Here is a 24747-nt window from a genome sequence, read left to right on the forward strand (position 1 = left end):
TGGATACTTGCACCTTGGTAGAGACCAGAGGTTGAAGATGAATGCTGGTGAAGAAGTTCCTGTCCATGACGATACATTTAAACCCAACATGAAGCATGTACTAAAGGCCCATTAAAGGCCGAAGGACAGGAATCCTTGGGTGGACATAATTATGTTAAAGACTGTTACAAGTATCTGGGGAAGTAGGGAAGTTGGGGAAGAACTTCAAGTCCATAAACTATGCTGAGAAGGAAGGACATTGGTTACTAAAACTACCAAGATACGATAACTTGTTCTGATCTGTAAACTTCGTTAGTCATATGTATATATATGCACATATATACACACATATGTGTGTTTGTGTATGTGTGTGCAGTAGAATGAATCCTGAGATTTGTGCTGCTCTTTAAGGCAGATTATAGTGGATAAAGCAGGAAAGAGCTAGGGCTAGGGCAATGGCTCAGTCAGTATATCATTTGCTGAGCAATCATGAGGATCTGAGTTTGGATCCCCAGTACCCACATGAAATCCAGATGTGGTGGGGTACATCTGCTGTCCCAGTGCTGAGGGGGTGAAGGTAGATAGAACCCTGGCCAGACAGCTCATTGGCCAGCTTGCCTAACTGAACTGATGAACTCCACATTCAGTAAGAGATACTGTCTCAAAATACAAGATAGTGATTGAAGAAGATAATGGACATCAACCTCTAGTGTGTGTGTGTGTGTGTGTGTGTGTGTGTGTGTGTCTCATGTGCACATATACAAATATGCACAAACACCACACACACACACACAGAGAGAGAGAGAGAGAGAGAGAGAGAGAGAGAGAGCTATAGTTCATAAAAGAACAAGATAAATGAATCCTGCTGAAGCAATCACCTCAATTTTTCATTATTAAAAAAGAAATTAAAGCAATCCCCTATCTACAGGTTTGTTTTCCATGGTTTTAGTTACCCAGGTTAGCATTGATTGGAAACTACTAAAAAGAAAATTCATACAAATGACAGATTCTGAAAAGCATCCTGAAATCTCATACTGTCTCACTCTTTCCTATTTGAGACATGAAGCATCCCTTGGTCTTGTGTGTACACACGGAATTTGCTACCCTCCTGTTAGTAACTCAGAAGCCATCTTGGTCTTCAGATCCACTGCCATAGTTTTGCAGTTGCCTATGCTGAAGAATCCTATTTTACTTAATCATGGCCATGAAGCACGGATGTGTATCACAACATATTGTCATAACTTATATTTTTAGTGTTATTGTGCATAATTTATAAGATAACTTTTATCATGTGTGTGCATATATAGAAAAAACGTAGAAGTCTTTAGCTTCAGAACTATTTGCATTTTGAGATGTGTACCTTTGAGCATCTACTGTGAGGATAAGGAAAGACCAGGGTGTAACACACACCAAGGCAGCTTCTATGCTCTGAACATGTATATACTACAGGAATCAGAAGAACCCCTGCCCAGTGACATACACTGTGAGAGAGACGTGCTGCTTAAGTCACTTCTATTGAGAGATGGGTAAATGCACATCACTCATGACCCAGACAAGAGTCCCCTGGAGGGAAGACATGCAGCACACTCCTGTCCCTGTCTTCATCATTTTCCAGTCTGGATGTAGCCGAAAGCACTCCATCTCTGTCCCAATCTAGCCTCTGGGTCTTTCTGCTTCATGCCTTCCTCACCCACAGGTCCTCAGTTTCTCCACTTTCTCATTCCAGATGCCCATTTTCAACAGTCCAGCTCATGCCCCTGTTCACTCCAGGCAGTCCTTGTGCGTCTGATAGCATCAACCTTAGCTTTGAAAGCTCCATTAGGGCCAACCCTCGGCCCCTTCCACTTCTACAATGCCTAACATCATTTGCACAGATCATTTGTCAAATAGATGAACGTGTGGCGAATGACTGAATGAGGAGACCTTCCAATAGGAAGGCACAGTCTTTATTTCTCACAAACCAAAAGCCATGGCTTCACTCGGGACTGGCCACACCCTAGGGTACCCTAAGTTCCATAGGGAACTCTGAGAATTCACTTTTCAGCAACACTCTGTTGATTTTAAGGATGTTCTTCTACATGACTATGGGGAGAAAAGGGTTTTTATCACCATACCTGAAGAACAGAGAAGAGCCAAAACCTGCAGGATGTCAGCTCCGAGTTACCACACCACTAGATAGACTAAAATAACACTCCCTGCTCCCCTGCCGCTCTGGGGGCCTTTATTCTGGTAAGTTTTGGGTAAGTGTGAGGCCTGCATTTCTGCACAGCAGCCTTGGAGTCTCTTAAGGCCCCTTCCTTCCTCCCTGTGTGAGTCTCTGTTGATTGTGTCACTGAGGACACTAGGTGCTATCCAAACACAGGTGTCCCATGGGGGTGTCATTCCATCCCTGCATCAGCTACATGCGGCCTTCCTACCTACATGCACGGGGTGCTTCCTCTGAGTCTGGCAGAATACAACCAACTCTTTCTACAATGTATATTTGGAAACACACATTTTTTTTGTCCTCTCTCCCATGAATTGAATTCCTTTAGCCAACATACATACTTGCCTAAAACACACGTTTTGTTTTCTTATGCTTTCTCACCATTACCTAGGAGAGATTCACTTATGACATTAAAGAGGCTGTCTTCAGCAAAAAATTGCCTTAATTAGGAATTCAGAAGTTCCCTTCTGCTAAGTACAAAGCTGTCTGAATGAGACTGGAGATTAAGGCCCTGGTAAATACAGCACCAACATACACAAACCAGCTGTGGAAGACCCCGTGGAAGGCAGGGGCTGAAGCCATCCAGGGGGCTCTGTGTTTGTCTCATTTCCTGAAAAATTGTGTTTGGCCCTCTTTCCTCCTACTTCTCAATCTCAGTATGTGACCAAAGGGTAGAGTGACTCTGAACCCAGCTTTCTTTCTTTTTTTTCTTTAGATTTTATATATTTTTATCTTATGTGTGTATGTGTTTTACCTGCATGCATATATCTGTGTATCAAGTATATGCAGTGCCTGAGAAGGCCAGAAGAGGGCGCCAGATCTCCTGGGATTAGAGTTGTTGTGTGCCACCATGTGGGTGCTGGGAATTGAACCCAGGTCCTCTGAGGAGCAGCCTGTGCTCTTAACTGTTGAGCCATCTCTCCAGCTCATCTAGCTTTTCCTTTTGCATCTGCAGGCTAGAGCACACTTTGCCAAGAGGTCAGGAGGAGAAAGTTCTTCCCCTACCTTTTCATTCATCCAGTTCATGAAAGGAAGCTTGTTTAGAGATAGGAGAAGGACAAGAGCCACGTGGATCAATTCACACGTGGCTCCAGAAAGTTAGGGACCCTTGCTGCGTGACTCACAAAAGACCTGAAGCCTTCGTAGCCTGAGACACTCTCTGTACCATGGTGAGGCAGTCTGGGTAGGAATGAGAACCCATTACACAGGACTGGTACAAGGTGACCTGGCAGGGCTGATGTTTGGGCGCCCTAGCCCGCAGGTAGAGTAATAATTTTAAACCCTGTGGAAAACGTGTCTTTTCTTTGAAGATATTCAATGGAGTCTCTCCTGGGCAGTACTGACTCAGTGCATGCTAATAAAGCCATGAAGTTCCTTCAGACACCAAAGGATGACACAGAGGAAGAAGAGGAAGAAGGGAAGAATAATTTCATAAATCAGAGTTCCACTGTGTTTAGCACCATGTGTTATTTATTATTTCTATCACGATTATCTTCTCTGTTAAAGGGCTTGCTTGTTATGTGTGTCTGCGTAAGTACATGTGTGTGTGCAGGGAAATGTGGGTATGTACCCACAGATGCCAGCAGGGGGTTTGGGTGTCCTCCATCCATTCCTTTCAGGCAGGGTCTCTCCCTGATCCTTGGGTTTTACATCTTCTTGACTAGGCTGGAATTCTGTCTCAACTCCTTCTCAGAGCTGATGCTATAGGCGTTTTCCAGAATGCCTTTTTCTTTTTTTTTTTTTATACGAATGTTGGGATCTGAACTCTGGTTCCCACGAAAGTGGGACAAGCACTCTTAATTACTGAGCCAACCTCTACAGCCCCATTTTCTGGAGGGAGTATTGATTTTGTTTCTGCTTTCTTTCCATATGGTCTCACATAATGCAAAAAGTCCTTGAATTCCTGATCCTCCTGCCCCTGGGTGCTGGGATCATAGGTATGCATCACCATACCTGGACCACAGTCAATCATTTTCTAGTATCAATACATGTTCCATTAACACAGAACTTTAATGAGAATAAAGTTGCCACATACAGTCACATGAGCATCACCTCATGCAATGGGCACTATTTTTAATCTACATTTTACAAAATCAAACTTAAAATATTGTCTTTGAGAAAAGAGCAGGGCTGTCGTCTGAGCCCCAGTAGTGATTCTAGGGACGAGTAGCCTCTATGTCATACAAGACAACCAACTTCCTGATACTGGGCACAGCCTATACACGCATGCTAGACAGTCCCAGACACTTGCACATTCCTAATAATGAGAATTCCATCTTCAGATTGCTCCACCTGAAGGATGTTTATGAGCTCTCTCCTCATTCTTTTTAAGCAGTGAAAACCTTCCCTTTTCTCTGGAAAATGCTGGCTATTCAGTGATTTCACAATTGTCTAAAAATACTTGGCTGGAAAGAAAGATCTCACAGTTCCCCAGGGCTTTTACAGGCCTCCTTGTTTTAGTGTTATTTCTCAAATGTCCAAATCTGGCAAGTTTCAAGTGTGCTTCTGTCTCCAGAAGGCAAGTTCTAGAAAGCAGAATGTTCTGCAAGCGAATCCCCTCCTGTGTGTGCACACATGTCCCTTCACACACCACACATGGACACACACAAGTCATTTCTCATCTGGAAGTGAGCACCCTTCCTGCTTCCAGAGCCCTTGGCATCCAGGACTTTGAGGACAGAGATCTGCTTCTACACTTCCTCTAGAAATGAAATCTACTACTGTCTGATTGGAAAGTAACTTAGGAACATGTACCGAAACTCTTCAAGCTGACAACTCTTCCATTCAGCAGTTCACTGGTAGGCAATCATCCTGAGGAAGCCATTAATAATGGGGACTGCCACAGTTACAAGAACTTTCTGATACCATAAAAGTTAAATATATATATATAAACATATATAAACAATTCAATTCCAGCGGAAGATGATCAAGTCAGTGAAATTTCAATGCATCTGTTTGCTGGAAAAATTATATAATCAGGGAACATGACATTGTAAAAATGACATTGCCATTGAATGATGCTGACTGTCAAGAGAAACAAGTATTAGATGACGTTATATATATGTATATATATATATGTATATACATATATATAATTCTATATTACACTGCACACTGCCTGGCAGTGTCCCTACAGCTGAATATCACATCAGAATTGTCCCCTACTTATTGTTGTCTTGTCACACGTGGCATTAGTCACCTCAAAATATATAAAAACTATTTTTTTCTACTAAAAAAAAAAAAGAAAGAAAACTTAAGGGACTTTTCAGAGCAGATGGCTCAGTGGATAAAGCACATTTTTGCGCAGGAATAAAGAACCAGAGTTCAGATCCCTGGACCCACATGAAAGGCAGGTGGGCCCGGGAACCCACTTGCAATTCCAACCGAAGGGAGAGACAGAGGTTCCCCTGAGCAAGCGGGCTGGCTACCCTGGTCACATTAGCTCTGCGTTCAGTTGAGAGACTGTTCCTCAATACATAATGTGGAGATTGATCGAGGGAGACTTCCAATGTCAAGCTCCGAGCGCTACATGCACACCAACATGTGCACTGCACTTACATGTGAGCATGCCTGCACACAAGCATGCACACCACACTTTTACATATGTCCATAAAAGCAACAGTTCCCTTTCATGAAAGACTCCAGAAAAATAAGTAGAAGGATAATGTGTAGATATGTAGAGATATTGTTCCTGTGTGTGCGCATGTGTATGTGTGTGTGCCTATGTTTGTGTGCATGTGTGTGTGTGCACATATGCATCTTCATGGAGAGCTAGTGATGTACACTCACTAGTCTCTTGGGATTTCAAGACACAGTGACAATGACTTTGGTGACAGGCTTTAGCCTACTCACCTGTACCATTTGCCTTCATCACAGTGCAAAGCCACAGGCAGTCGCTTCCTTCCCAGCAGACCTTTGCTTGACGATTTTGCTTGAGTAGAAAGGGTGACAGCAGAGAAACTCAGTGTAAGAGGCCTGAACCTGTGAACATAAAATAAGACTGGTGGTTACGCAGCGCTGTGGCCCTAATTAACACCTTCTGAAGTCTCCAAAAAGATCGATACCTCCAACACACACACACACACACACACACACACACACACACACACACACACACAGCATAATTTTTTTTAAATAAAAAGGATTTTTAATAATAAGGTTTAAATAAACAGACAAACCCTCCCCTCCTGCCTCTTGACATTGCTGTTTCAGGAAAATCCAAGGTTGTTCTCGGAGGCTCCCAGGACCATGCTGAACTGAAGCCTTTCTGAATAATATTCTTTCTTTCTTTTTCTTTAAAGATTTGTTGATTTTTATGTTGTGCCAGCGTGTTTTGCCTGCATGTATGCATGTGCACTGTGTGTGTGTGCCCGGTGCCTGCAGAAGCCAGAGAGAGTGCTGGATGCCCTGAGACTGGAACTATAGATTGCTGTGAGCTGACATGCCAGGCGGCTGTGGGAAACCCATCCAAGCTGGCCCTCCCTTCAGATGCGGGTCCACATCTCAGGCAGGCAGCAACCCCCACCCTGGCTTCCATCTCCTGTGTTATCTTAACTTTCATTCCCACATGCCCTGCGTTCTCACATACCCACCTTGAATTTTTCAAGACTGGAGTGTTGAGGCTGTGACAATCTGCCTGCCTGTGTACCTGTGACATCTTTGCACACATGCCAACTCCTGCCTCACTGGCTCCAAAGGCCACATGTTGCTCAAAAAAGAACTGTGGGCTGCCAAGGAAAAAGCTTTTCATAATAACATCTTTGGCAAATGACCCGCCGCAGAAGCATTAGTCACTGTTGGGACAATAAATACAGATTTTTCTGAGAGGTCACGGAATCCGCTCTAGTGGATTTTCTTTCATCCATGCTGCAAGATTTTCTAGCTTTAAGTAGGAATAAAGGCAGCGCTGCTGTCCTGTGTGACCCACTCCACCGAGCTCCTGGTGTGAGCCTCTCCTGGTGACCTCTTCCTAGCAATGAACCTGGAGACTTCACGGAGGAATCACAGCTTCGAACCACTTCCATGTGATCTCCAGACACTATGAACAGACAAGATGAGGGCCAGCAAGACTGCTCGGTTGGTGAAGTTCTAGCTGTGCGTGTGCAGGAGGACTTAAGCTACACCCTCAGAGACCACACTGAAAAAAAACGCCACACATGGTGTGTGATTACAATCCCATTGCTGGAGAGGTGGAGGCCAGCAGCAGACCCTTGGGACTTGGTAGCCAACCAGCCTACCCTATTTAGCTAGCGCTGAACTAATGAGAGACTTTCTAAAAAATAAATAAATAAATAAAAAAAAAAAAACAAGGTTGGTAACTCCCGAAGAACAACACTGGAGGTTGATCTCTGTCCTCTGCAGACACAGACACACATAAACATGCACATACATGCATGCACATACACACATATAAAAGAAAAGGGACTATCATATGTAATAGGCAGAGAGTGGGAGCAAAAAGGGAGAACTGTGCTCTATGCTACAGCTTTGAAAATATTTGTACTATGCAAAAAGTGAAGCCTATAGAACAATGTGATATAATACACATATCACATCAGAAGCCCACGACTGCCAGATCCCTGACAACCCTGGTGATGGGAACACTCCACAGATTGCTTCTTCCCCAAAGTATCCTGCTGATTTCTTTCCCAAAGTAAACTGCTGCTCATTGCTTTTTATTCATTGTTCCCTAAAACGTGTGATTTTAAATTGATGTTTTTGCTTTTAATTAAAGACAGGTTCTCATGTAGCCCAGACTGGATTTCTAACTTACTACATAAATGTTCCCATATTTGTCATGCTCCTGCCTCTACATCCTGAGTGTTGAGATGACTGGCATACACCAGAACATCTGGATTATATGGTGCTAGAGATTGAACCCAGGGCTACATGCATGCTAGGCTACCCACTGAGGGACACTCTCAGATTGTACAATGTGTTAAGTAATTCTGTCATGCTGCATATACAGTCTTTTGCAGATCCTCATGACGTTTTTGTTAGGATTTACTGGGTTTGTTTGCGTTTGCTCATTTTCACTATATAATATTCCACTGTGTTGCTAAACTGAATCCATTTGGCTTAAACTTGACTTTGTACTTGGGTGGTAAAATCTGGCCCAATGCAGCCTTTGCACATGGTAGAGCTATGTCCTAGCTTGATGTAGAAACAAATTAGAATCTAATCTAAGCATAGAGTACAGGCACATAACCAGGCAACTGAGTCTCAGCCAATCACAAGAGTCAAGGTTCGGCCAATCAGAGGCTACCAACAGATCAGACCATGTGTACAGAAGCCCAATGGCAATTGTGGCCAATCAAGTCCTGTCTGCATGTCACTTCCTTTTCTTAGGCTATAAATATACCCCGTAAATGTGGTAGGGCGGAGCCTTCCAAACCATCTTTGTTCTGGAATGCTGCCCGGTTCTAGAACCTTTTTTTCTTTCTTAAGTAAACTTTGTTAAATTTAACTCATGTCAGTTTTTCTTTTAACAGTTTCACAGTGTGAAAATATGTGTGTGTATGTGTGTGTGTGTGTATATATATATGTATATGTATATACATATATATATATATATATATTCCCTTCTATTGATGGACTTTCACATTTCTCCAGCTTCCATTTTTTTTCCTGCTAGAAACATGCTGTGCCTATTAGAAGCAATACACATAAGCACACATTTCCCTGGGGTTCAGCCCAGGAGTATATGAATATACACTGTTCCACGATAACATCAGACTGGTTTCCAAAATGAATATATCAATCTGTATTCCTGCCGGCAGTAAGCTCCATATGTTTTCAAACTGACCAGTCATTTTAGAATCAAGAAGATGGACGCCATCTGAAGCTGGTGTGTTTGTTTTGCAGAGGGGAAGTTTTAAATACATACTATACTATCTTTTTTTCTCACAGTAGTGAGTTTACATTTCATTCACCACTAACGAATGAGTTACTTGGGTAGGATAGGTTTATTTTACCACTTTGAAAAGTGACATTAACTTGGATTGGAATGAGAATAAAAAATTTGAAGGTCCCACGTGGCTTCATTTCTCAATCATTCAGTTCTTAAGATGGTGCCACAGGATATTCCACTAAGCTCAGCATTGTGGTGTAAGTGTGAAATCCCAGCACACGGAAGATAGAGGCAGAGAGAGCAGAAGTTTAAGGACATTGTAAGTTACATCACAAGTTCCAGGCCAGCCTGGGGTATATGGGATGCTATCTTAATAACCCCAAAACAAATTAAAAAAAAATAAAGTAAGTAAAAATAAAAAGAATTTTCTAAGACAAATGAAGTTCTAAGGCCAACACTGATCACTGAGAATGGGAAACTAAATAAAATCCTGAAAACTTGAGGCACTCTTCATGTTTCCACTGTTCGAGAGAAGCTAAACAGAGAGCCAAATTAGATGAGAAAAACACTTCATTCATTTTAGAAAATCAAAAATTAAAGACCCTGTAATTACATTTTGCTGGGCATAGGCTTGGTGGGAAAGTCTTCCCTCTGCACAAGACCAAGGTCAGAACATGAGGCTGCTAAGCCTTTGATGCGGGTATAAAGAGCAATCCCAGGTGGGCTACTTTTACAGGCTCCTCCAGTTATGTTGTGGACCTGACTGGGTCTGAATATGGAGGTGGTGGATAAAAGGCTTAGGGAGCCAAGATAGACTGATGGTCACACGTCACCAAATCTCATTTAACGGAATTATTCAACCCACATCAGCGTACCGGCTGGGATACATGGCCAGCACGGCCAATATCATTTTCAATCATTGAACCTTCCTTCGCGCTCTCCATTTACACTGTCCTAGTGATAAGTGGGCTTCCCTGTGGCTGTGAGTCCCTTTCTCTACACTGGTCTCTTTTTTATTGGGAACCCTAATCTGCAGGGGAATGCCTGAATGATAGGTGGTGAGGGGGGAATGGCTAATGAAGAATTTTACAGGGACGGGATATTTCTGGGAAACTGGGTGTTGAGAGAAAGTAAGAAAAGCAAATTATATTGTCAAATGCTCTTATGTTGCCCGATTGGTGTTTCCTGCTGGTTATCAGTAGTAAAGTCCCCTCTGTGTGGGCTCTAACACTGCATTGTGTTAGGAGAGGCCTTATTTTTGTTGCTGTTTAAAAGTATACTTATTTGTAATTTATCTTGTGTGCCTATATGTGGAGTTCAGAGGACAATATGCAGCAGACACTTCTCTCCTTCTACCACATGGGTTTCTGAACCGAACTTAGGTAGCCAGGCTCGGTGAAAGACAGTTTCACCTGCTGGGTCATCTTGCTGGACCACAAGCCTTTATTTTGTTCACACTTCATAGGCTAGTGAGCTGGAGGCCAGGCAGGCATTATCTGGTGAGCCCTTCCTTCCTGGCAAGGGAAGCTCTAATTGCCTTGTTTGTTTTCTATTAAAACTGTGATTTTTTTTAAAGCCACCATGGGGGGCAGAGGATGTAACTCATTCGACAGAGTGCTTGCCTAGCTTACACAAAGCTCTGGGCTTAATCCCTAGCACTGGGTAAACCAGCCATAGTGATGCATAGGCCTGGTGTCCCAGCACCGGGGAGGTGGAGGCAGGAGGATGAGAAAAATCAAGATTGTCCATGACTACATAGGAAGTTAGAAGCCAGCCTGGGATACACAGGACCCTGTCTTCAAAGATATGAAAGCCACCTTACCTGAGATTTAGTGTCTGGTACTAGTGTACGGAACCATGTTGAGGAAACAGGGTCTGTGAGTTCAGGTGACAAGCTGGCTTTCATGGTCAGTAACAATAAAATCGCAGTACTGTAAAGGAGCCTTGTAACAGTGGTGTATAAACTCTATTTCAATAAACCTACTTTTCCACAGGTACAAAAATCTATTGGCAAGTGAGTTTGTTGTCCAATGTGATATGAAAGTATGTTTGACTTTTTATACAGTGACTAGACTGTCTTTGGGGTAGAGTTAGGGGAGTTTATTGAAGTGCTTAATGAGTCTTTCCCCCTCCTCAGCTAATCTCATGGAAAATGAGGACAGAACCCATTTCCTACCCAAAGCACCTTTTGGAGACTGCATCAAATCCATCAGCAACCTCTGTAACAGGGGATCGCTTTGTAAAGATAATACAAATCTAAGACGTCTTCAACAAAGGCTCTGCTTCCCACAGGCTGGACCTGCTCACCAAAACACTAACCATTTTTATGAGCTCTTGCAAGGGAGCTGTTTGAACAAGCTGGGCCACCCAGCCAAGTCTCAGTGACATCAAACCACCTTCTCTCTGAATGGCTGCCTTGCCTTCGCTCATCTGTGGAGACTGGGTGACAGACCGACTGCTCCTACAACATGCCACCTCCTACCCCTCAGTCTTGCTTCCAGCAGAAGAGAGCAGCCACTCTGGCCTGATAGGCGTGGAGCTTATGTTCTTCTCTTTGAGAGTCGAGGGGAGCAATGGGGCTTATAAGCACCCCCAAGGGGAAGGAAGAGAATTTGCTTAGGCTTTGTAAGGAAGATTGTCGGCCATGAGTGTGTTCAAGGAGTAAGACACATTCACACATTCATACTTGTCCCTAAGACTTGCCAAGCATTTACAGAGCATCCCTTTTCCCAGGCATCATTATGGCAGCAATGTCCATCCAGGAAAATATTATCTACTTGCTCAAAGAATGCCTTCCACCCTTGAGAACACTGTAGATCCCCCAACAGGCTGCACAGAGCCGTTTCAACACAAGGGGAAGCATGTCCCTGAATGCTACCAGTGGCGTTGTGAAATCTAAGGTAGGGGAGAAGGCCCTTTGAGAACTATTTGACTAAGCGGGCAGGTGCATGTCTCTGGCCAGGGACATCAAACAGAAGCTACTGAGTTCTGAGCTGTGCTGGAAGTAGAACTGAGCAGCCTAGGATTGAATAAAAAACAATCAATTGAGGTAGGAAGGACCATTAACACATGCCATGGAGCTCATCGCAGGCTGGAGGAACTGGTGGCCACTGTGGCATATTTACAAGGCCACAGCTTTCCAATGATCCCGGCAATATGGAACTCTATAGTAAGATGCTGTCAATTTGTTTCAAGCTTCTCTCTTCCTCCTCTCTCTCCCTTCCTCCTCTCTCTCCCTCCTTTGCTTCTCTTCTTCCCTTTTCTCCTTTCTCTCTTGATCTTCTTCTTGCAATACTCCCTTCCTGTTATCCTCAGAATGGAACATTCAAATATTCAAAAATAAATACATGTATTCTTTTAAAGGAAATAACGGCTTACTGGTTTGATTCTCAGGTTCATTAGCTATAAAATGAGACATTGATGCCTGTTAAGAAGGTTAGCATCCACACTAGGTTCAATTATATAAACAAGAGTACATACATGGTCCTAAGTACTTGTCTAGCAGTCAGGAAACCCCAAGTTCCATCCCCAGTACCATGGCAAGAACCCCAGCACTGTGAAGTTCAAGGTCATCTTTTGGCTACATAGCCCGGCCTAGAGATACTGTCTCAAATAAAATGATACAAGCATCCATGGCCAGGCCTGCTCTCACACATTGCTCTTCCCTGCCTTGCTATGGAGTAGCTCTAAATAGGGCAACAGTTGAGGACTAAACAAAGCCCATGGCTTCCTGAAAGGCCAGCAGAATGGGGCCCTGAGATAACATCTGTTCACAAACAAGGTGGGGCTCGCTCTGCTGGATGCCAACATTTGGCAGCGAGGTTGTCCTGCAGAGAAACTGGCCTCTACTCCAGAGCCACACCCGCCCCCTTGCTCGCTGTCCAGCTGAGAAGGAGGAAGTATCTAGGTGTGTCAGCACAGCTGTGGCAGAGCTGTACCACAAGGACAGCTGTGGAGAGGGGAGCAGGCAAAGCTGACTGGCAGGTGACTGGCAGGTGAAGGCAATGATGAGGTTGCCATGCACCCATGCCCAACCAGAAGCCAAAGATTCCGAGGTCCATCCACCTAACAAGACTGACCCAGCCTCAAAGCCAAAGATCTGTAACACATTTGCACTGCCAGACTTCTCCAGGTCTCAACAGCCATCCTTGCCTATCAAGGCCTTAAGCAGGCAATCTCACCAATCACTCAACAGGAGGGCCCCCGGGGAGGATGAATGAGGCCGGAGTGAAAGGTCCTCAAGGTTAGCTGATACAGAAAAATGCTCTTACACCCAGGAGACTCCAAACTCGGAAAGGCTCCTATTCGAAGCTCCCATGGCCGCCTGTTATGTTAAAGAACACACTGAGGGTCTAGAGAGCTAGCTCAGCTGGTAACGGGCTTGGCAGACAGTCAGGAGAACCTGAATTGGCTCACCAGCCCCCACATAAAAAGTTGAGCACGGTGGCACACATGTGCTGGGGTAGAGGAGAGGGGCGGATCCTAAGGGATCCCTGCCAACCAGGCTGCCCTAATCAGCAAGGCGAGGGCACCAATGAGAGACCTTGTCTCAAAATAACAAGTTGCACAGCTCCTGAGGGACAAACTGGAGGTTCATCTGTGGCCTCCACATAGATGTACATGCTCCCACATGCTCCTACATACAAGCTCAATTGATAAAGGACAGCAGGTGTGCTTTTATAATAATCAGAAACAACCGTCACAACAAAAGATGGAATTACTTGGAAATGTTAGTGTGTCCAGATACCAGCCCTTCTTTTCTCCCATGACATTCCACAGGGGGCACATTTTGAGAAATCACTAAACGGACAGTGTTCATTACTAATTGTCACTGGAGTGGTCAATAAGCATATTTGCTTTCAGGAAACTTTAGTAGAGTGTGGAGCACACGCCTGTAATCCCAGTACTCAGAAGGCTGAAGCAGGAGGATTGCTGCGAGTTTAAGGGCACCTGGAAATGTGTATCAAGACCCTGTCTCAAAAGCAAAACAACCTTCAAAATGAGTAACGTGCCATGCGTGGATATCTTGAAAGTGATGGTATGATTTGGTCTTCGTTCTTATGAAGCTACAGAAAATTAATCCCTGTTCTTTTCTACCAATCTTGATTAATAGGCCTGGAGAGAGAGAGCTCAGTTTGTAAAATACTTACCCTGAAAGCATGAGGCTCCGAGTTCCATCTCCAGAACCCACACTTTAAAAACGTTTTTTAGAGCCAGGTGGGGTGGTGCTCTTGTAACCCCAACACTGGGAAGACTTGAAGGTTGGCCAGCCTAGACTAATCGGCAAGTTTCCAGGCCAAATAAAGACACTGTCTCAAAAAATAATGTGGATGGTGTCCTGAGGAATGTGACCTGAAGTTGACCTCTGGCCTCCACACATGCACACACACTCATGCATACTCACACGCACACGTACTAACAACATACATACACAAACCATTGATAGCCTTGAGATGACTCATGTTGTGTGTTATTGGCAATCAATTTGAGAATGCTAGCTGACCCTTCCTCTCCTGTCTAGTTTCTGTCTATGTGAATGGTGCCCATAAAGAATGTAGTGTAATTTTAATATCTAAGCAAAGGCACACACACAAAAACAAAAGCATCATACGATGCTCCCCATAGTCAAAGAAAACGATCCTGGGGTATACACACCACTGATTACGCCACATTAGCACGGATAATTAAAAGTTGCCTGTCTAATAATATTAAGCAGCAGACACAACTTTTAGAAAAATTTTCCCTGGTATTAGTTATGCAAAAAAATCCCCCGAGTGAATGTTCCTCGCGAATCAAATCCATCTTCTCTTAAGAGTGGGTATAATAAATGGGTAGCCTAAAAGGAATGCTTTGAACAGAATGTCTCACTATTGTCTGATTATTCTAAATTTAAAACTCCAACAAAGGCAGGGATTATTCTCCTAGAGGTTCAAGATTCATGAGAGTTTGCTAATGAAGTTCCTTTAGGAGCGCAAATCAAAAAATTGCTATCTGCAAGCTGCCAGCGTTTTATGCTTGGGTGGTGTTTTTAAATCAAAGTCACCATTCATTCAACAACAAATGTTTGTCTGCAATAAATGAATGAGAGTAATGGCCTTGAAGTACTTCACAAGCTTAATCACCTCTAAGCTATGAATCAGGAAACAGCTTCCATGGAGCCTGAATGCACACGCCAATCAGAGTGAAATGTCAACCATCGTTCTGGGGGCTGAAGTGAGACCTGGAGACTGAAGTCATATATTTTGATGCTTATAACATGACCTATCTTGGGGGTCTACTGGCCCCTGTATTTGCCTTTTTTTTTTTTTTTTTTTTTTTTTTTTTTTACAATCTCCATACAATTTGGAAAGCTGAAAAATCTAGGCCAAATGAGATAAGATGAAAGCGAGAATCTTTTGCTTGCTTGTGAGACTACTCTGGGAGTCCAAAGAGGACCCCACCCCCACCACCTTAATATGTGCGCAGAATGTTGCTTTTTCAAGTTAAGGAGGGTCAGAGAGCAAATGACTCGCCCAGAATCATCTGGACACCAACAGTAAGAAAGACTTGTGCCTGTAGGTTACAGACACAGGATGGGGGGTGGGGCAGGATTCCCTGAGGCTTTCAGCGTATTCCCAGCCTTCCAACAATATAGATAACCACCATCACCCCACCTTACCCTCCACCCCCACCCCGCCACACCAATTCTGACCTTAGAACAGGATGCTACCAGAGAGCTGGCCAATTACTTAATACCTACCTGTCTGCAACTCAAGGGAAATGCAAGTAGAAATAATTGTTTTGTTTTGTTTTGTTTTGTTTTGGTTTGGTTTGGTTTGGTTTGGTTTGTTTGTGGGTGGAATCTAGTCAGCCAGAGGTAAATCCTCATGTCTTTCAGGGTTCTCAATCTGTAAATTGTACAGCTTTCCCAGTCCACACCAAGGGAGTTGAGGCACTATTATCCTCATCATGGATGGCCTTGTTTGTGCTCAGTATTGGCAAAGAACAACATGTCGCCCGCATCTCTGTTTTGGCCCCAGCGGATAGATGGGCCCCCTCTGTCTTTTGCAGAGTAACAGGGAAAGTGAAGTTTACCTGGGATTGCTCCCCGCTTTTCCCAAGGGGGCCTCTGTAAGCCCCAGATGTCTGTTTCCTAATTCCTCTTCACCCCTCCCAACCTCCCATGCCATTAACAGTCTTGAAACATCCCATTGTTTCCTTAGGAATACACTTCACTCATTGTTTTGCCTCTTTAAAGAAGAAGCTACTTTTAAAGCTTTTAATTTTTAAAGCGAAGCGGCAACTGCTTCCCTTTCCTTTAACTTCTGGCACGAGGCACCAGCAGATGTTCTGAATGGTAAACCGGGAAAGTCATGCCCCTTCCTTTCAAAAAGCCTGCTTCCGTGCGTGTTAAAGCCTGTCAGGAGGATAGAAGTGCTTTGAAATCACCAGCCAGGTTCGTGTTCCAGACAGTGCCTGCGCGTGCGTTACTCACTTACAAATTAGAGGAGATGTGGATGTGGTGGGATGTGGCTGATGCACTAGTTATGAGATAATGATACATCCCGGCCAGCCGCATGATCTTAGGGACCACTCTTAGGACACAGAAAAATCCAAGCACGGGAGTCATAGCAGTCCGGGGCTGGGGATGCACTGATCACTTCTGCTAAGGGTCTGCTCCCCCAGAACCAAATCTCTCTGAGGAGAGAGAGCTCCACGATAGCAGTCCTTGCTTAAGGTCTTGGGCCCACCCAGGGCCGTGCGCCCCTACAGGCAGCTCTGAGTATTGTTCTTCTGCTCAATTCTGGGCGCTGATCCTACCTAAAATCCTAACCCTGCTGCTATTCCCCTCTCTCTTCTCCCCACCCCTTGCCCAAGGATGGCTTAACACAGGATACAGTGCCATCCATTCATCCCAGCACCCACTTCGAGCCAACTACAAATTCTCAAGTAGGAACCGCCAAGGATCACACAGCAGGGTATACAAAGCCTTAATTAACGCTGACTGCCAGAAAGTGGTGGAACGCACATTTCCTTGATCATGGCGTCTCCCCTGCCTGGTAAGTGGGGGAAGACCATTATATAAGGGAAGGCAGCTGTTGAGATGAGCAGGTGAACAAGAAGGGAGAGGAGAAGCACACGACTCCCCCAATCCCCACCATAAGAGGGGTAGTTGGTAAAAACCTAGTACTGACCCAGGCTTCATTCTGAGGCTGACCACATATAAATGAGCCAGGAGTGGGGACTCATACCAGTAATCTGAACACTCTAGAAGCCGAAGTGGGAGGAGGATGACCATGAGTTCAGGGCCAGCCTGGACCACATAGTGAGTTTTAAGTCAGCCTGCGCTAGAATGAGACCCCATCTCAAAAGGCCTCACACCAATTATATATATATATATAAAATTGGCCACGGCTACAGTTTAGACAAGAGGGGGGAGGTTTAAGGAGGTAGGTGATGGTATGACCAGGAGCATCATATCATGAGATGGAATGAGGTAGAGTAACTAGAGTGTTAAGTAGAAAGAGAGAGCTTGGTGGGGAAAGGAAAGGTGGGGACCTAGAAGCAAGATTCACTGAAGACAGGATGGAAAGATGGCTCAATGGGTAAGGGCGCTTATCACTAACCCCGACGATCTGAATTCGACCACCCGGAACTCACACAGTAGAAGGAGAGGACCAACTTCCATATGTTCTTCTGATCTCCACATGTGCCTCTGTCATGTGCTTCCCTGCTCATACACAGATAAATAAATACTAGGTTGTTAGAAGATGATTCACATTGCTCCCATCCCCAAGAGTCTCTCTGGGTCACAGCAGGAGGTGGCAGGAGGGACAGAGGGTCCAGCTCTGCGATTCCTATGTCTCTGCCAGGGTGTTCCATGTGGTACCATGAGTACACCTGGAAGAGTGGAGGCATGGTGGGATGGGACATGGAACCATCTTAGACCAGGGACTTGTAAAGGGGGTTTGGCAAAGTTCCCTGGCCAGGTCCAACCACAGGGAGGCAGTAATGGGGACCAAGACAAGCTGTTCCCTAGACCTCTCCAAAGCCTCGGGGTGTCACTGCATGGTAGGACACTTGCATATGCAAGTCCCAGGGTTGGATCCCCAGCACATCCTGCAGAGAGAAAACACTAAGAACAGAATACCTCTGCACCTGATTTGTTAGTAACAGGAAATCTCATCTCTTAGACATGGGACTTGGGGCATTTGTATATCATGTGCGAGCTACAATACATGCAAATGTGTATAATACATATCAGGGGGAAGTAAGAAAGAATATGCACATACTCCAACTGCAAATCCAGACAACAAACCAGAGCTCAGCAATAAATGTGTTGTATTTGTGTGAACGTAACAAATTACACTCCCTTAAACAAACTGCTTCCACTAACGCCCAATTACCAGGCGGCACGCTGTCCCTTAAGTGCTTCAGGAACTGTGTGTCCGATTAACTCACGTCCCTTACTCTTTATGACAACAATAAAGTCTATTTTACATGTTCGTGTTTCCTGTCTTATGATTCACATCATTGCAGAACCTGGAGTGTGCAACAGACCTCAGGAGGTTCTGTCACTCTCGACTTCCCACGTCACAGCCATAGAAAGGACGGCTTTCCCACTGCTATAGGAAGTCCAGTTCGTGACATGACTGAGCATATAACGCACTTGCCTGGGGACACGTGCACTGCACTCTAGCTGTACTTAAAGGCTACTGAGCCTATAGTCCTTGCTCTCTTGTTAGATTATTTTCTCCCAGTTGAGGAACACTCAAGGAGTAAGATGCGATGGGCAGCGGTGAACTCAGGGAGCAGATTGCTGGAACTTTTGATTAGACACCTTGTCAAGAATATGGCTTTTTAAAAGAATAATCTTTTGGGCTGAGGATGCGGCTCAGTCAGTGGAGTGCTTTCCTAGCAAGTGTTATTAAGTCCCGGGTTCAAACCCCCAGCACTGCCTGTACTGGGCATGGTGGCACATGCCTGTAATCGCAGCACTTGGGAGGTGGAGGCAAGGAGATCAGAAGTTCAAGGTCATCCTCAGACAACAATAAAACAAACATTTACCCTGTTTCTCAGTAAAAAGTCTGGTAGGGAGGCCAAAAGGATACTCAAAGTTCAGGCCTGGGAAAAGCTACACAAAATGCTTCCAAAGTTGTACTCCTTATTTTATTGTAAAATGGTCATGACAATGTTATTTATTCAACATGTCCTGGATTATCTGACATCACATATCACAGACACCTGACACAGTAGATTGGTTGAGTCACTATTAATAAAAATTGTACTTTTTTAAAATCTTTGACATAGTACCACTAAGAAACCTTAACCTTTGGACCCAATTGACAGGCACCCAGTGGGTAAAGGCTATTTCTAAGAATATACATTATTTCATGAGCAGTCACCTACTGATGTTATATGTATGCACAATATCAAAACAATGTCAATGCTGAAATGTAACACACGAGTTAAAGGAGCCTCTCCATTTCCCACCTAGCATCTCAAACACCTGCCAGTGTGCCTTCCTGCCTCAGCAACTGTGCCCACCTGTCAGAAACCAGCTCTTGAAGTATATTGAATGTACCAGTCAGGAACAAGGGTGCCTTCAGACAAGAGCACTCTCCAAACTATCCCTTTCCTCTCTAATGAAGACTTTTCTCATTCTTCACATTCAGCTTCTAAACACTAGATCGCAGGTGTGCATCTGGTTAATCACAGGTATGCAGCTCCCAGAACTTGTTTCTGGATCATCTGAGCATTGGTCTAAATGCTCACAGCCTCCGAAGGCAGATGCCCACCCATCTGTGGACAATAGCCCTTCAACCTATGGCAATTCTGTTGACATCTACATCTGTCACCCTGCTGCAGCCCTTCACAACATGATGCTGCCAGCCAGTGGGACATTGCCAGGGGAAAATGCCATCAGTTGATGGCGGTATATTATTAGTTCTATTTCATTGTTTTTATTTTGGTTCTCTGGGGTAGGGTCTCATACAGTCCAGACTGGTCTCAACCTCGCTATGCTCCTGAGAAGGAACTCCATCCCTGAGCCTCTTACCACTACCTCCCTAAGTGCTGGGAACACAGTTGTGCCTCACCACTCCTGGCTAGGAAGGGTCTATACTACAACACAAAGGAGTGTGATCTGAAACCACTCTGCAGAATAAGAGCTATCGACTTCATTTACCAACTGAGCATCTGCCCAGGGCTGCTCTACCCGAGCAACCCCTGCCTCTGCTCTAGAACAGTCTTGACTTTCCTGCGAGCAGTCAAATCAGCTCACACACACACACACAACCTTCATTTACACAAAGACGCAGTGAACACCGTGTACTCTAAAGCATCTCTTATTCTAAGTCACTTTTGTTGACAATAAAATTGCCTCTCGACAAAGGAGAAGCCACAATACACCGACTAAGCCTTTACTGGGTTCATTAAGCCTATGACCCTCCCACTGTCTGCACGCACTTGACCTCTGTCTTGTTTTGTCTTTTGACTGCATTGTGTTCCGATGTGGAGAGAGCTGTTTTGTTCACTCTTACGCAAAGGCATGTGATGCGATTGTTCTTTGTCTCCTTAAAAATATGTTGGCATTCTTGCTGTCCCCAGTAAGAGAAGGGCCTGAGAGGTTCGCTGAAGTTTCTGGGCTTGAAGCAATTATCTGCTGAACAACCAGAACCCAGCTGCAAAGGCCACGAGGAAAAGTGCAAAGGGTGAATCAGGCCACACTTTGAACCATAAACATTATTGCGGGCGGAGCAGTTTGCTGCTGGCTGGCATGCTTTAGCACCTAATTGGGCCGGGTAGCATGACGCTCCTGGGGACCATTACCGAGTTACAGGTGTGGCTTCCGTGCATAAAAGCTATGTGTCTGGCAATCTGGGCGTGAGCCTACCTTCCATAAACTACTTTGTTGTAGTTTGTATCAAGGGTTTTGTCTCAAGCCTCTTGGATTGTGTTTCATGAACGTTTCGATCTGAGCTTTGAGTCCGGCCTCTATCAGTACTTCAGAACCACAAGGATAGAAGAGTCGGGAAAGGAGTTTTTAACCTGAAACCATTTTGCTGCATAGCCCAGAGAAATAAGCACAGAAAAAGCAAGAGCAGAAATGTGACTCTTGATTCTCTATTTCAAAAAGGAGAATAAATGGAGTGTAATCCCCATCTGGAAGGGTGGAGGCTGGAGGGGAGGGCAGGCTGGGAAGCAAGAGGGATTCTGGGTGGCTCAGCATTTGGGTGGCTCAAGTTTGAGAATCAAGCCTAAGTACCAAGTACTGAGCACTTAGTAGCGGGGCTATCTCGTATGATGGGGATGTCTTTTTAGATAACGGGGTTGTGTGCCAAAGGAATGCTTTCACAGCTCCTCAGGCAGCAGGCAGTGAAGCCTGGATCCAAAAGAAATCCAGAATCAGAAGGCTGCCCTTTGTGCCGTGATCTCACCCATCACTGACTGGAAGCCATCCATGACAGAGAAGGGCAGAGGTGGCCCGGTACCCCAACTTCCCCCTGAGCTGTTTGGTTGTCGATTCCTGTAGTGGCTTTAGTACTACCTCGATTTAAGACCAAGAGTTATGGGCTGATCATCATGGGAAGGTCCAGAGATCATTTGAGAATGAATTCCATGCCAAGGAAACCCTCTCATAGCTCAGTCACGAGTCCACCCAGAAGAGGCCACATGGGGACCTGTATGGATTTGGTGATAAAAGAACACTTGCAAGAAAACAAGAGGTTGGTTCACCAAAGCGCTTATGACTCAGGGAGATCATCTGTATTGTTGAAACTGAAGGGGAAGGAAGTTTAGACTCAGACATGAAGAGAACAAAAGTAAAGTTACTGGACTACAGACTCAGAGCAGGAAGAGAAAATTCACACAAATAATGGGAAATACAAAAAGGTGCACCTTAACTATATCTAAAAACCAAAGATCTATGGCTAGGTAGTCCAAAGATGCAGATAAACTAAATTAAAGAGAAGAGAGTTGAATAAAAACATACTTTACTTTTTAGTAAGAAGTTTGGGTCAAAGGTCAGTTGTGAGTAGCATGACTGACCCTGACATGAAGAGCAGTGGAAAAGATAGTGATGGTCACATGGAAAGTCAGATCAGCAATGTAAGAAACAAACTTGAAAAAATGACTTTAAAATGCACAGGGGGCAAAAACAGCCAGGTTATAATGCAGGAGAAGACAGAGTAGGAAGCCAGCACACAGATATCTGTGGTTCATGACATAATGGAAACACATATAAAAAAAATAGTCATAAAGATATAACTGAAGGCCAGGTGGTAGTGGCACATGCCCAGCACTCGGGAGGCAGACACAGGCAGATCTCTGGGTTCAAGGCCAGCTTGGTCTAGAGAGGGAGTTTCAGGACAGTCAGGGCCATGCAGAGAAACCCTGTCAAACAACAAAAAGATATAACTGAGGAAAAGTTCTCTGAAGTGAAGGAGCACTTTATTGCAGTATTGAAAACAAATAGACAAAAACTGTAATCTATATGAGGAAAAGTAATGAACATGATACATATGCATACATATGTAAGATGATAAATTAATGGGAAAATGATGTGCCTACTTCCTGAGAAACCTTGAATTTTGAGCTCAAAGAAAGAATGTCATAAGCATTCAGTGAGGAAGGGCATCCATGTGGCCAAGCAGGCCACTAAGAAGGAAGCCAGGGAGAATACTCCAGGCAGCAGTGGACATGGAGCAAATGTCCTTCTGCCGACACACAGCTTGGTAGAGAGATTACAAACAGTCACGTTTCTAATGAAGTGTGAGATCCAAAAACACAAATCACGGGTGAGCTAAATGACCTAAAGGACAAAGAGCTCCACAAAAAATAACTTGAAACACTTCTCTAATTCAACAAAATTTAATTTAAAAATGTAAGAAAAATGAGGTAATGCTTTGAAATATTTTTACTATGCAAGGAAGCCATACACATAAGAAAAAGTATTTAAAAAAACAGGTTATCTAAACTATTTTCAACAATGTTTATTTTTTAGAATTACAAAATTTATTATTTGATAATTTCACATACACACACACAGGTCTGAAACACACACACACACAAAGTATCTTTTTTTTTTTTTTAAAGATTTATTCATTTATTATGTATACAGTGTTCTATGTGCGTGTATCCCTGCAGACCATAAGAGGGCGCCAGATCTCACTGCAGATGGTTGTGAGCCAACATGTGGTTGCTGGGAATTGAACTCAGGACCTTTGGAAGAACAGCCAGTGCTCTTAACCGCTGAGCCATCTCTCCAGCCCCACACAAAGTATCTTGATTATATGCAGTCCCTACTTCCTCCCTCTGTCTCCCCAATGCCCTCAACACATCTCCCTCCCAACTCCAATCTCTGCCCCCACCCACTCTCTTCCTGGGGTATGTCCTTGTAAAGAAAATGACTCCCTCCCCAACAGCCACCAGCTGCCAATAGCTCCCCAGTAATGGGGAGGCCAAAGGGGTCCCACCGCCATCCATGTTGGAATTTTAACTGGCTTAATTTTGTTCAAAGTGCTGAGAACAAGCAACCATGCATGCTCAGGCACAGATAGGCCATCTACATCAACCTCCCCCTCTAAGGCTCAGGGAACATGGGGGGAGGGGAGAATGTAAGAGATGGGGATGGGGAGGAGAGCTGTGAAGTGCTGTCCCCTAGACGTGACATGGCCAGTGCACTCATGAGCTGTTACAGCAGCTATGGTGACCTGCACAAAGTCTGCCGAAGATCTAAACAATTCTTAAGGGAAAGTTGTATGTCTACACCTATGGTTGTAGAGAAAGGGGGAGTTCCAGAAAGGATAAAAACGTGGTGATCTCATCCTACACCAGGAGTGGCTATGGTATGCAATGTCTGTGACACTGCTCACACAGATATGGGCATCATATCTACTCCAACTAAGAAGATGGCCACAAGATTAAATACAATGTACAGTGTGACTATTGCTACAAAATAAAACACATACACATACATATACACACACATACATACACACACATACACACACATACATACACACATACATACACATATACATACATACATACACACACATACATACATACACACACAAACATACATATACACACATACACACACATACACACACACATACACACATACATACACACACATACACACATATATACACATACACACATATATACACATACACACATAAATACACACATATACACACAAACATACACACATGCATATACACACATACACACATATATACACACACATACACAAACATACACATACACACACACATACACACACACATACAAACACACATATACACACAACACACCCTGAGTAGAAAGCGATGGACATATCAAGGATCCACAAACGCACAAAGAACGCCGGGCTGTCAACACGCTACAGGTCGAGCAACGCTGACGATGGGTATTAATTCTCTTTTAAGAAGAAAAAGATTTCCAGATGGAGTCATAAGTTAGGAATGGCCTCATGACATCTTTGAGAGACACATAAAAGTTAGAAGAAGAAAGATTGGGGCAAAGGGACACCAGGAAACTTCACACTTAAAGGTGACAGCTACATTGTTAATTTAAAATCAGAATAAAATCGCTAAAGCATTTAACAGGGATGAACTTCTTACAGACAAGGGACACCTTACAAAGGAAAGTTAATATCTAACCTGCCAAGACAGCGAAGCATGACATATGCTAAGAAAAACAAGCCCAGATTCAGAGAAAGGAA

General features: G+C 44.2%; 1 protein-coding gene across 2 annotated transcripts in view; it reads right to left on the reverse strand.

Annotated features, from left to right (window-relative positions):
• Positions 1 to 24747, reverse strand: part of Atxn1 (ataxin 1) — a 410907-nt gene that overhangs the window by 238204 nt on the left and 147956 nt on the right. For both annotated transcript variants that reach the window (XM_006972835.4, XM_076573259.1), the window contains one exon: positions 6038 to 6166. The gene's annotated coding sequence lies outside the window, so the exon portion shown is untranslated. The remainder of the gene's footprint in view (positions 1 to 6037; positions 6167 to 24747) is intronic.

This window comes from Peromyscus maniculatus, chromosome 5 (assembly GCF_049852395.1).
Source record: "Peromyscus maniculatus bairdii isolate BWxNUB_F1_BW_parent chromosome 5, HU_Pman_BW_mat_3.1, whole genome shotgun sequence".
Classification (NCBI taxonomy): domain Eukaryota; kingdom Metazoa; phylum Chordata; class Mammalia; order Rodentia; family Cricetidae; genus Peromyscus; species Peromyscus maniculatus.